The sequence below is a fragment of the Carcharodon carcharias genome, chromosome 6, assembly GCF_017639515.1.
Source record: "Carcharodon carcharias isolate sCarCar2 chromosome 6, sCarCar2.pri, whole genome shotgun sequence".
In the NCBI taxonomy this organism is placed as follows: Eukaryota; Metazoa; Chordata; class Chondrichthyes; order Lamniformes; family Lamnidae; genus Carcharodon; species Carcharodon carcharias.
Window position 1 is genome coordinate 164,053,875 of NC_054472.1, and position 12,219 is coordinate 164,066,093.

Consider the following 12,219-nt stretch of genomic DNA (forward strand, 5'->3'; position numbering starts at 1 on the left):
AAGTTACCTGTCTCTACAGGGGATTGTAACAACCACAAATAACAATCGTGACATTTCTTAGGACCTTCCAATTTATGTTAAGTGCTGAATATTTAAAAATTGTGTTATGAATCACCTAATCTCATTTTGATATACATTCAGAGAATAACGACTAAACTGTATAATCGCACTCTTGGTATTTTAGGGCGTGCCTTTGGGCAGGATGGAAGTGTGCTGCAGTGATCTGATCATGGTATCATCTGGCTGTGCTGCTTCACTAATGAAGGGTGTCGGAGAATAAATCTGAAACAGCTGCAGTTACAGACATCCATTTCTCAAGACACTGACAGCTTGAATGTTGTCAATGTTTGGATTATACTCATTATCTTATTTGACAGGCAGAGTTCTGACGAGTGATCCCAGTCATTCTTATTTATAAACATTGTGTTGGTATTAAAGATAACAGTGGGAAAACTGCAGCTTCGGTCGCTCTATCATCTTGTATAATAGTGGGTGTACAGATCAGCTATTACTGCTAACTCTGTGATCCTTGCCTGACAGCTATGTACATATACATTTCTTCATGGGTGCCCTGCCTGATATGACCATCCATAACTGGAGCATCTCTGGACGAAATGGCTAACTCAACACAGGCTGGGGATTAAAAATACTGCCTATGTCTCAGCGCCACCCAGCACTGCATTAAATCTCAAAGGCGACAGGGTGCATTTCATTCTTAAGGCTGTGCCAAATAACCGTTGGACTGCTCTTCGTCAGTGATCATACAGCTAGGTAACTTATTATTTACAATGTTAAAGAAAATGTCATCATCATAAAGAACATGCAAAGCGTATTTAACAAGGCTGGGGTGGTTGGGGTTGGGGGGGGGGGGGGGGGGGGGGGCGGTGGTAGCAGCGGTGGAAATGGCTGTTTGTGTTTTTGGCATCCAGAGATCCAAGTGGAGAATGAGCAGAAAATACTGAGTTTAATGATTTTATTTAGCTAAGCCACATAAATCAAAGAGTTGTAATATCAACTCCAACCTTGGGGGCTTGAGCACATAACCTCGGCTGACATTTCAATGTAATACTGAGGGAGAGCTGTTTAGTCAGAAGAGCTGTCTTTTGTTTGTTAAATTGAGACCATGTTTGACTGCTCAGTTGGATGCAACCGATTCTGTGGCTGGATGCAAATGATTCTGTCGCCTCCTTTTGACAGTATGTCTGACAATACAGCACTCCTCGCAAACATTTTAAGTGACAGATTATCTCGTCGTTTATGACATTGGCTGTATATGGGACCATGCAGTATGCAAATTGCTGCTGGATTTGCCTATATAACTTCACCTACACTTCAGAAATACTCCATTGGCTGTGAAGCATTGGGTATGTTCTGCAGTCATGAATGGTATTAAATAAATACACTTGTTCATTCATTCTTCAGACTAAAACATGTACTGGGAGATTGGAGTCACATCTAGGCAAGACTGGGTGGCATGTTTTCCCAGAAGTTTGAGTGAACCATTTTGAACGTAGGAACAGAGGAAATGGGGGCAGGATTAGGCTGTTTGGCCTCTTAAGTCTGCTCTGCCATTTGACAAGGTCATGGCTGATCTTCTAAATCAGTATCATTTTCCAACACTATCCCTTGATGTCCTTAATATCTAGAAATCTATCGATCTTGACCTTGAATATACTCTGAGTCTCCACAGCCCTCTTTGGTAGAAAATACCAAAGATTCGCCATCCTTTGAGTGAAGAAATTCCTCCTTAGCTCCATCCTAAATGGCCGCCCCTTATTCTGAGACTGTGTCCCCTGGTTACATTTTGGTTTAAGACCATAAGACGTAGGAGCAGAAGTAGGCCATTTGAGTCTGCTTTGCTATTCAATGAGATCATGGCTGATCTGATAATCCTCAACTCCATTTTCTTGCCTTTTCCCCAAAACCCATCTGTCTATCTCAGCTTTGAATATATTTAATGACCCAGCCTCTACAGCCCTCTGTGGTGAAGATTCCACAGATTAACTACCTTCTGAGAGGAGAAATTCCTCCTCATCTCTGTTTTAAATGGGCGACCCCTTATCCTGAGATTATGCCCTCTGGTCCTAGACTCTCCCACAAGGGGAAACAACCTCACAGCATCTACCCTGTTAAGCCCCCTAAGAATCTTCCCTATTTTCTAAGACTTCCCTATTTTTATACTCCATTCCCTTTGAAATAAAGGCCAGCATTTCATTTGCCTTCCCTATTACCTGTATGTTAGCTTTTTGGGATTCATGCACAAGGACTCCAAAGCACTCTGTGCTGCAGCCTTCTGCAGTCTTTCTCCATTTAAATAATATTCAGTTCCTCTATTCTTCCTGCCAAAGTGCATAACCTCACATTTTCCCACATTATATTCCATCTGCCAAGTTTTTGCCCACTCACTTAACCTGTCTATAGCCCTCTGCAGACTCCTTGTGTCATCCTCACCACTTGCCTTCCCACCTATTTTTGTATCATCCGCAAATTTGGTGAAAGTACATTCACTTCCCTCATCTAAGTTATTCATATAAATTGTCAATAATTGAGGTCCCAGTACTGATCCCTGTGGCACTCCACTAGTTACAGGTTGCCGTCCTGAAAATGCGCCCCCCCCACCCTTTTCCCAACTCTCTGTCTTCTAATATTTAGCCAATTCATGCGAATATACTACCCCCAACACCATTGGCTCTTATCTCATTATGTAGCCTTAAGTGTAGTACCTTATCTAACGCCTTTTAGAAATCCAAAAATTTACTGGTTCCACTTTATCTATTCTGCTTTGTTACCTCCTCAAAGAATTCTAATAAATTTGACAGGCATGATTTCCCCTTTATGAAGCCATGCTGACTCTGCTTGATTATATTATATATTTTTAAATGCTCTGATATTACATCCTTTATAATAGGTTCTAACATTTTCCCAATGACATGTTAAGGTACCTGGCCTATATTACCTGATTTTTTGTCTCCCTCTCTTTTTGAATAAGGGTGTTACATTGGCAGTTTTCCAATCCTCTGGTTTTATGCTACTTTTGGAATGAGTCAGAAATTACGAGACTTAGTAAATTTCAGACCTTATCATGAGTTCACATGCCACCGTGGTTTTTGGGTTAGTCCTTAGAACCCCTTAGACTACTGTACTCTAGGCTAATAAGAGTGAGGAACACTTTTAAATAGGGACAAGTTTCCTCGGCCTTTTGTATTGCATATACTCATCCAAGATGCTGGGTACAGTCCCTTGTCCAAACTCATTTGGTTGCTGTTTTATAACCTATAAATGCTGGGGCATTTGGATGATGTGTCGCAGATTTTGTATTGTTTACCCTCATTTCCCCAGAGTCCCTTCCTGGGGTTGTAGTTGCTTTAATGAAATGATCACCTCTGGCTGAAATCAAAAGCTTGCATGTGGAGGTTTGCAATCAGAAATTCATGTCACTCCAAATTTAGAGCATTCTTGAGTACTTTCTTTTAATGCTTCCAGCACTTTAGAATTTACTCAAATTCTACATTCCAAGTCAAAAATGGTTTCTGCTAAAATAATAAAAGGAAGTATTACTACTGGCTAATTGACGTCGGAAGTAAAACGTAGCAAGTGTAACATAGGAGCCTACAAAAATGTAGCTGAATAATATATAAATAATAATGACTGTAGGCTAGATTGTGTACAGGGAGAGGTGAGTGAGCCCTTGGTTCCTGACTTCCGGTTTCATCTGACTTCCAGCATTAGGTCCACACCAGCAGAGGTCTTCTGCCCGGGAGGATGCCAGGCAGGGGGATCCACTCAGCCTGGTTGTACTCCTTGGAATAGGAGCCAAAGTCCTTGTTAGAACCATATGTACAAGAACTACATTTTATTTTAAAACTTTAAAGGACATAGCATTATTTGGACATTTGGGAGCTGACCTGGATTTTTTTTTAAAAAAGATAATAAGTTCATCTTGGACTGGAGCAAGCATGTTTTTTCCAAGAAATCTCATGATGTCAGATAAGTGACTGGCATGACATTTGTGGAGGAAAGCTATTTGTCTATTTGAGGTGCAGTCACTTTAATTGATGGAAAAAAAATACTGTTTAAAAGGCAAAGGCCTGGTAATTTACTGGAAGTCACCTGATGGAGGAGCTTTATGCTTTGAACTTGCTGTTTTGAACTCAGTTGAGAATGAACTGAGAAGGGGAAAAGCTGCCCAGCTCATGCTCTCCTTGCCTTGCTTGAAATAGTGTAGTTATCAGTATATCCATCTAGGAATCCTTATCTTAGGGGAAATTTGTCTGTATTTGGAAACCCGAGAGGCTGAGGCAAGAACAATTGATTCAGCTCTCTTATCTCCCATGCTAAAGCTCCGCTGGTGAGAACTTCCATATAATTACTGGGACTAGAAACCCATCCTTGCACGAGGGAGCACCAGATTGACAATGTCAAAACTCTTCACATTTTATCCTTTTTATAATGTTTTCTTCTTCAACCGCCCACCTCTGCAGGGACCATATTTGTGTGCATGTGTGCTCTAGGGAATTTTAAAAGGGACAGATAGTTACACTTCCAGATTAAAAATTGCATTAACCAGCAACTTGTTTTAAAAAGGAAGTTTCATTTTATGATGAATTAATCATTCTGGGTTTATTAAAAGAAGCCTGTTTAAATTCTCTCTTATTCTGGGTCTAACAGTGGCGAACATAAATAATTGGCCATTTTAGTGAATGAATTAAACATTTAAATTAATGATGCAGCCTGTGGGAGTAGTGGGGCTAGATAAACTGCACACTCCTCCCATCCCAGTTGTAATATCCTGAAGAAGCTGGGCGAAAGCCTAAGCCCGGAGTGCAGGCTGAAGGCAGCTGGAGGCAGTTCCTAAGCCGGGAGCATGGGCTGGAGGAGAATGAGGCACTAGAAGTCTCGTGAAGAGAGAGACAGAGCAAAACTGTAGCCAGGAGCTGGGCAGCAGAACAAGCCTGGTGAGTCACTGAGCTGAGGCCCTGAATAGGACAGAGGTCTGAGGATCAGCAGTGAATATCCTCCATAAATATTTGTTTCTTGTTTCCCTTGAAAGTTTGTACAGTTTTGATGCCGATAGAATAAATGAATCTGTTTTTTTCACCTTTATGCAGTCCTTCGTACTTAGGTTACATTTATGCTTGTAACATTTAAATGATTGAGAAAGACATGCAAGTAATATGTTTCAATTTTGGTGCTCTGGTGGTGACTTGGATGAAACATTCTGAGAGATTATTGTTCTCCCAGGTGCAAACTTCAACTCTCGTCATGCAGTGGATGGTAGTATTTTTTTAATGTGGATTTCTAATGTGGAGCTGCAGTAATGTCATTAAGCTGTTCAAGCAGCCAATCATGTTAAAGAATTTGCACAGTCAACTAGTAAATGAAAAGCACGAAGAATCAAATCATTTCAACATTTTAAGGAGTGAAGTAACTATTCAAAGATATGAGGTTAACGTAGAAGCTGACAAATCATGAAGAAACTTTACTACAAAATTTATTAAAACCTAGCTTTTAAAACAATTGTAATTAATCGTAATGGAGATATTTGAACATTCAATGAAGAAAATAATTTCTATCAGGGGCAGAACTCTTTAGTAGTAGTTATTACTGAGAGCACTGTTTTAAAAACCCAGTTATACCACCTTGAACAGGCTTAATGGGGCTTCTAACAACGATATGAGAATGGAACGGGCTAAGTTCTCGCCAAGACAATTGATTTTGCAGGTTGCCGGCTGTGGTGTTGGGGAGAATGGTCCACAAGTTAGCTTGTGCCAGAGCAGTGAATGACGGACTGCAGCTTGCACGTTAATCTGCATTTGCACTAAATCCTGAAGTTTTGGTCCGATTCAGAGGGGCAATGACTGACGGTTCAATGTCAAAACCCTATAAATTCCAGACTGATATAAAGACCATGACTTGTACTTCTAAAGCATTTCTCGGACATATGGGTAAATTAAAGAGGAAAATAATGTCAGCTTTCAATGCACTTTACTTTTTTTCCAATGATAAGATAAAAGTTTACCTTAATTGAAACAGCCTTGCGATTCTCCCTCTTCCTTCCTTCCCCAGCAGAATTTAGTTGTAGGTTTCCTTTGTCTCCTGCCTGTTGCTAAAAGAGCTAGTGTTGGGAGTGTGTGGCTTTTATGAATCCTTCAGGCTCTCCACTAATGCTGATGTGGGTGGGCACAGTGCATGATCTCGCTGATCGTGGCTGAGCAGCGTGCTGCACACAAGTACTTTCCTGGAGGGAGGAGAAGTTGGCAGGTAAATGGATTCAGTTCACTCTCGCCCACCTCCTAGTAGTAATTACAGTGCCACTGTCAGAAGCTTGCCTGTGTAGATTTTGGACCAGAAAGATGTAACAGTCTGAGGGAAGGAGTGGAAGAAAAGACAAACCAAAGGAGAAACACAAAAAGTGGCCAGGAATTGCACTTCCCATGCCCCACCGGTTTATTTTTACAGATTGTAATTGTCGATATAGCAAACAGAACAAATTTTGTTCTCTCCCTGCCTGACTGACTTCATACAAAGGAACTCCTGAGCAGTTTCACATTAGATCAATTTCAAAAGAACTGAAATATCTGTATTTAAAGGGCACCCATGTGAGAAACTAAAGGCAGGGTAAAAGTAATCGGGTATACACAAGCGCTGGAGTTCCACTTGTTCTGGGATTACTAGGGTGATGTTCTAAGAGTAGCCTTGCAGCACAAGAGCATGATCTGGCATGTACATACTTAGGTAGAGCAAAATTCCGGGGTGACCTGAGAACATGGATGTTTTGCAGCAATTTCTATTGATATACTGGAACGTATGTGATGGGTCATCAGTGTTCTGTATTTGTATTATTTTTAAAACCACTTTTTAGTTGTAAATGATCAAATAATTTGGAGTTGACCAGAAGCGTGTTAGTGATAGAATCATAGAATGATACAAGTAGAAGGAAGCCATTCTACCTATTGTGCCTGTACTAGCTCTTTGTAAGAACTAGTCAATTAATTCTGTTTTCCTCTGTTCTTTCCTCATGGCCGTGCAATTTTTCCTTCAAGTATTTCGTCCAATTTCCTTTCTGGAAATTACTATTGAAGTTGCTTCCACCAGTTTTTAAAAAATGTAATAGCATGTCACCTCCGGTTCTTTTGCTAATTATCAACAATTATCTTAAATCTATGTCTGATGACAAATAAGTCTTGGCAATTGGCCTGTGACAGCCCTGGGGATGGGTCCGGGAGTGAGACTGTGGGTTTGCTTGTCTGCTGAATTACATGCCTGGCTATTGTTTCTGTTTCAGCAGTGAGTGTTAGCACCTTCACTGTAATGAGCTGGGGGAGGAATTAATAAGCCAGTGCCAGGGAGCTAACTAACATCAGAGGGAATGCAAACATTAACCCTGGATGTCTCCATGTGATCATGTCATCTGGATTGCAAATGCATTGATTAAGCTCATTCATACTGTTGAGCACACAACAGACCCTCTTAGTTAGTTAGTGCTTCTTCACTGCTGAAACCAAGGCCTGAATTTTCAGGATTGCTGGAACTCGGACCCCCGCCATCCGAGAGGCTGGTGGGGAACACATCCCCACTGTCCAAGGGCCCAAACACTCCTTTCAAGTGAAGCAGCATTTCACTTGCACTTCCCTCAATTTAGTCTACTGCCTTCGTTGCTCCCAATGCGGTTTCCTCTACATTGGAGAGACCAAACGCAGACTGGGTGACCGCTTTGCGGAACACCTTCGATCTGTCCGCAAGCATTACCCAAACCTCCCTGTTGCTGGCCATTTCAACACTCCACCCTGCTCTCTTGCCCACATGTCCGTCCTTGGCCTGCTGCATTGTTCCACTGAAGCTCAATGCAAACTGGAGGAACAGCACCTCGTCTTCCGACTAGGCACTTTACAGCCTTCCAGACTGAATATTGAGTTCAACAATTTTAGATCATGAACTCTCCTCCATCTCACCCCTTTCTGATCCCCCCCCTTTTTTTCAATAATTTATATAGATTTTTCTTTTCCCACCTATTTCCATTATTTTTAAATGTATTTCCATTCATTGTTTTATCTCTACCTTTTAGCCTTTTTCAATTCCTTCATCCCACCCCACCCCCACTAGGGCTACCTGTACCTGGCTTGTCCTGCTTTCTACCCTCAGTTAGCACATTCTTTAGATAATATCACTACCTTCAACACCTCTTTGTCCTTTTGTCTGTGACATCTTTTGGTTATCTCTGCCTATCACTGACCCTCTATCCAGCTCTACTTGTCCCACCCTCCCCTTAAACCAGCTTATATTTCACCTCTCTTCTATTTTTACTTAGTTCTGTTGAAGGGTCGTATGGACTCGAAACGTTAACTGTGTTCCTCGCCGCAGATGCTGCCAGAACTGCTGAGATTTTCCAGGTATTTTTGTTTTTGTTTTGGATTTCCAGCATCCGCAGTTTTTTGCTTTTACCATTTTGATTTTTCCCCCGCTGACCCTGGTAGCCCCGATGCCATTTTACGCTCTAACGAGCATTGATTGGCGTAAGGCAGGACTTCCGCTCCTCATTCGGGAGGTAGCCCCACCTTGGAGAGCTACTGGCCAATCACATTGCTCTCCAGTCCCTCCAGGCACAGTGCTGCAGTGGTCGGAAGAGGCACTGCAGGGAGCTGCCTGGAACGAAGGGCAGGATATTCGAGTCGTCGGGTTGGTACAGCGGGAGCAGCCGGGAAATGGCCTGCCCCCTGTGCTCGGTCCCCAAGCGCGGTTTCACGCTGGCTGGCCAGTTAACCAAGCACAGGTGAGTGCGCGGTGAAGGCTCCCTGAAGGCAGCTGCCTCGGGGGAGCTGAGGTAATTCAAAACAATGAATAAGGTTTTTAAAATTCCAGAAAAAAATGTCCACAGAGTGAGTGAATTCACCTTAACATGTGGATTTGAAAAATTCTGCCCAAAAATGTTTGCTTTTTCTATTTAATTACAGAAACCTCATTCCGCCTATGGATGCGGTTTCCTTAAAAATACAAAGGCCGCCTGGCTGATTTGCCCGCCTGCCAACCGTAACATTAGACGGGCAGTGAAAAATGCAGGTTAATGAATTAATTAATGGCCTTAATATGTCTCATAATTGTCGAAGGGCACCTGCTGACTAAAATATCGCACGCTAATTCACCCTCAGGTGTGTTGGGCATGTGCCTGCAAGCCGAGTGGTAAATTCTGCCCGAAGTCCTGGCACCTGGAGGACAGGTAGGTGATGAGTCATTGGGCCGGGAGGGTAGGTAACATGTAGGGGATCACAAAGTCGGGGGGGAGTGGGGGGGTTGCGATTGGGGTCTCAGGGCAAAAGGCCAGGTTAGTTGGGGAAAGAGAGGGGCTGGGGGTCACTGAGCCCTAAGAGGGGAGCACCTCCAGCCTTCCTGCCTGAGATTGAACTCAGTTTATTTCCAGCCTTCCCCAACCCACCTCCCCCACCCACCCCATGGCTGTCACCCCCTTGCAGCCTGAAAATTGGGGCTGGGTGGCCATTTGAGTGCTTTAAATGAGGCATGGGCAGGCTTCCCATCCGAGACCCTGCCTGCCCCGCTGTAAAATTGCGACTAGGTTGGAGTGGGTGGGAACCCAGAGGGAACCCCGTGCATGCCATTTCACACTCCGCTCCCCCCCTCTGCCGCCTTATAACCTGGCCAAAAAGTGAAAACATTGGGAAAGCTCAAAGGCAAGCGGGACACAAAGAAAGGAACAGGCACATGGAGAGTATTTGGGGGAAAAAATTTGCAAGGGCTATCAAAGCAAACAGCCAAAGCTCTTAACTAAAAAGGAGTGGTGAAGTAGATTGTGATTCTGTTATGCACAGACCATAATGAGTGCTAAGAAAAAGACAGACTTGTTCGAAGAATAGTTAGGGCAAAATTTTTACCATGGTGGGCAGGCGCGCACCTGACCTGCGAAAAATGGGATAAAAGCAAAAAACTGCGGATGCTGGAAATCCAAAACAAAAACAGAAACCGAAATACCTGGGAAAAACTCAGCAGGTCTGGCGGCATCGGCAGAGGAGAGCACAGTTGACGTTTCGAGTCCTCATGAGGGTCATGAGGACTCAAAACATCAACTGTGCTCTCTTCCGCATAAAATGACACTCATTGATGCCAGGCGAGTGTCCTGACGTCAACGCATCGCCTGGAATTTTGGTCGGCAGGTGCCCGCTGAAATTGGCAGCCCGCCCACTGACAATTCAAAGGCTTGTTAAGGCCATTAAAGTTTTGATTAACTGACATTTTTCGCTGCCCATCCAACCTTATGGCAGGCGAAAGGGCCAAGCGGCTTTTGCACTTTTTAGAAAACCTCATCCACGGGTGGGATGAGGTTTCCTAAAGCAAATAAAAATAAACTAAAAATTTTGAAATTTAATTAATAACATGTCCCTGCTCATGGGCACACTGTAGGCAACAGTCACCCAGCACTGGTTTCCTGTGAATTGGCCAATTATTGGTCAGGGGGTGGGCTTGCTAACTAATTAAGAACAGTGTCTCTAAGAGGGTGAATAGGAGGCATTTCAGCTCGGAAGATTAAGCTTGCAGTTCAGGCCTCCAACTTCTAAACTATTGAATTTGAAAAAGGCCCTTTGCAGCTGGACCACTATTTGTGGAGAAGGATCAGGCGGGTCACAGTTGTGACCAAGCGATGAGGGGGACCTCGAATCCTGCCTGGAGTGCTTGCTATCTCCCACTGTCTGCTGCTGGGAGGTCATTTCCAGGCAGTTGGCCTAGTCCCTGGTGCCTCAATTTGGGTGATTGTGGTGGGGGAGTGGGGTTGGTGGCTTCAGGCTGAATGGAAACAGTCTCTGACAATAGGCCTCAATATACCCTTAACTGATCTTAAGTGCCTACCGGCTGCTTGTGAATTTCTGCACCACTCTCCCACTTCCAATCTCTCTCCAATCTCGGGTGAAAATCCTAATCAAAGTGACTGAGCACTTACAGTTAGCAGTTAATAAAAATAAGTTGGCATGAATTTTTGATAAGTAGCTTATGTCTGCTTAATTTGTTCAATTTTTTGTTCTGGAGCTTGCTAGCATTATGGTTAAGGAGGGGGTTCTTATACATGTTGCCCATCTGGACTTCCAGTAGCCATTTTGGTAAGGTTTCACACAAGAAATACAAACATATATACGAAATAAGAGCAGAAGCAGGTCATTCAGCCTCATGAGCCTGCTCTGCAATTCAGTAAGATCATGGCTGATCTGTTTGTGTTTTGAGTTCCACATTCCTATTTACCCTTGATAAACTTCCATTCCCTTGTCTAACAAGAATCTGTCTTCCTCTGTATTAAAAATATTCAATGATCACATTTCCACTGCCTTCTGAGGCAGAGAGTTCCAAAGTCGCACAGCCATCTGAGAGAGAAAATTTTTCCTAATCTCTGTCCTTTAAGGGTAACCTCTAATTTTAAAACTGTGCCCCCAAGCCCTGGACTCGCCCACAAGAGGAAATGTCCTTTCCACATCCACCTTGTCGAGACTGTTCAGGATCTCATATACTTCAGTCAAATCACTACTCACTCTTCTAAACTCCAGTGGAAACAAGCCCAGCCTATGCAACCTTTCCTCATAAGACAACGTGCTCATTCCAGGTTCAATCTAGTAAACCTCCTCTGAACTGCCTCCAACACATTTACATCCTTTCTTAAATAAGGAGACCACAATTGCATACAATGTTTGAGATGTCGTCTCACCAATGCCATGTATAACTGAAGCATAACATCCTTTCATAATATAAGATAAAAATGGAAAATGCTGGAAAAACTCAGCAGGTTTGACGGCATCTGTGGAGAGAGAAATAGAATTACAACATTTTGAGTCTGTATGATTTCTTCAGAGCCTTACTTTATCCTTACTTTTGTATTCAATTCCTCTTGTAATTAAGGATAGAATTCCATGAGCCTTCTTGATTACATGCTGTGCCTGCATACTAATCTTTTGTGACTCATGCACTAGAACACCTAGATCCCTCTGCACCTCGGAATTCTGCAGCTGTTTTCCATTTAAGTAATACTCTGCTTTTTTTATTCTTCCTGCCAAAGTGAACAACTTCACATTTTCCCACATTATACTCCATCTGCCAGATTGTTGCCCACTCACCCAACTTATCTATATCCGTCTGCAAACTCCTTATGTCTTCCTCACAACTTGCTTTCCTATCTATCTTTGTGTCATTGGCAAATCCCTTCAATTTATATAAATTGTAAAAGTTGAG

The 12,219-nt window shown here is 42.9% G+C and overlaps 1 protein-coding gene across 3 annotated transcripts in view; it reads left to right on the top strand.

Moving 5' to 3' along the window:
• Nucleotides 1-12,219, top strand: part of tsnare1 (T-SNARE Domain Containing 1) — an 871,135-nt gene that overhangs the window by 47,600 nt on the left and 811,316 nt on the right. Inside the window, exon 1 of one of the 3 annotated variants that reach the window (XM_041190482.1) lies at nt 541-771. The exons of 1 other annotated variant lie outside the window; for it this stretch is intronic. The gene's annotated coding sequence lies outside the window, so the exon portion shown is untranslated. Of the gene's footprint in view, nt 1-540; nt 772-12,219 lie in introns of those variants that run through there. One more of the 3 variants, XM_041190480.1, reaches the window with a different exon arrangement.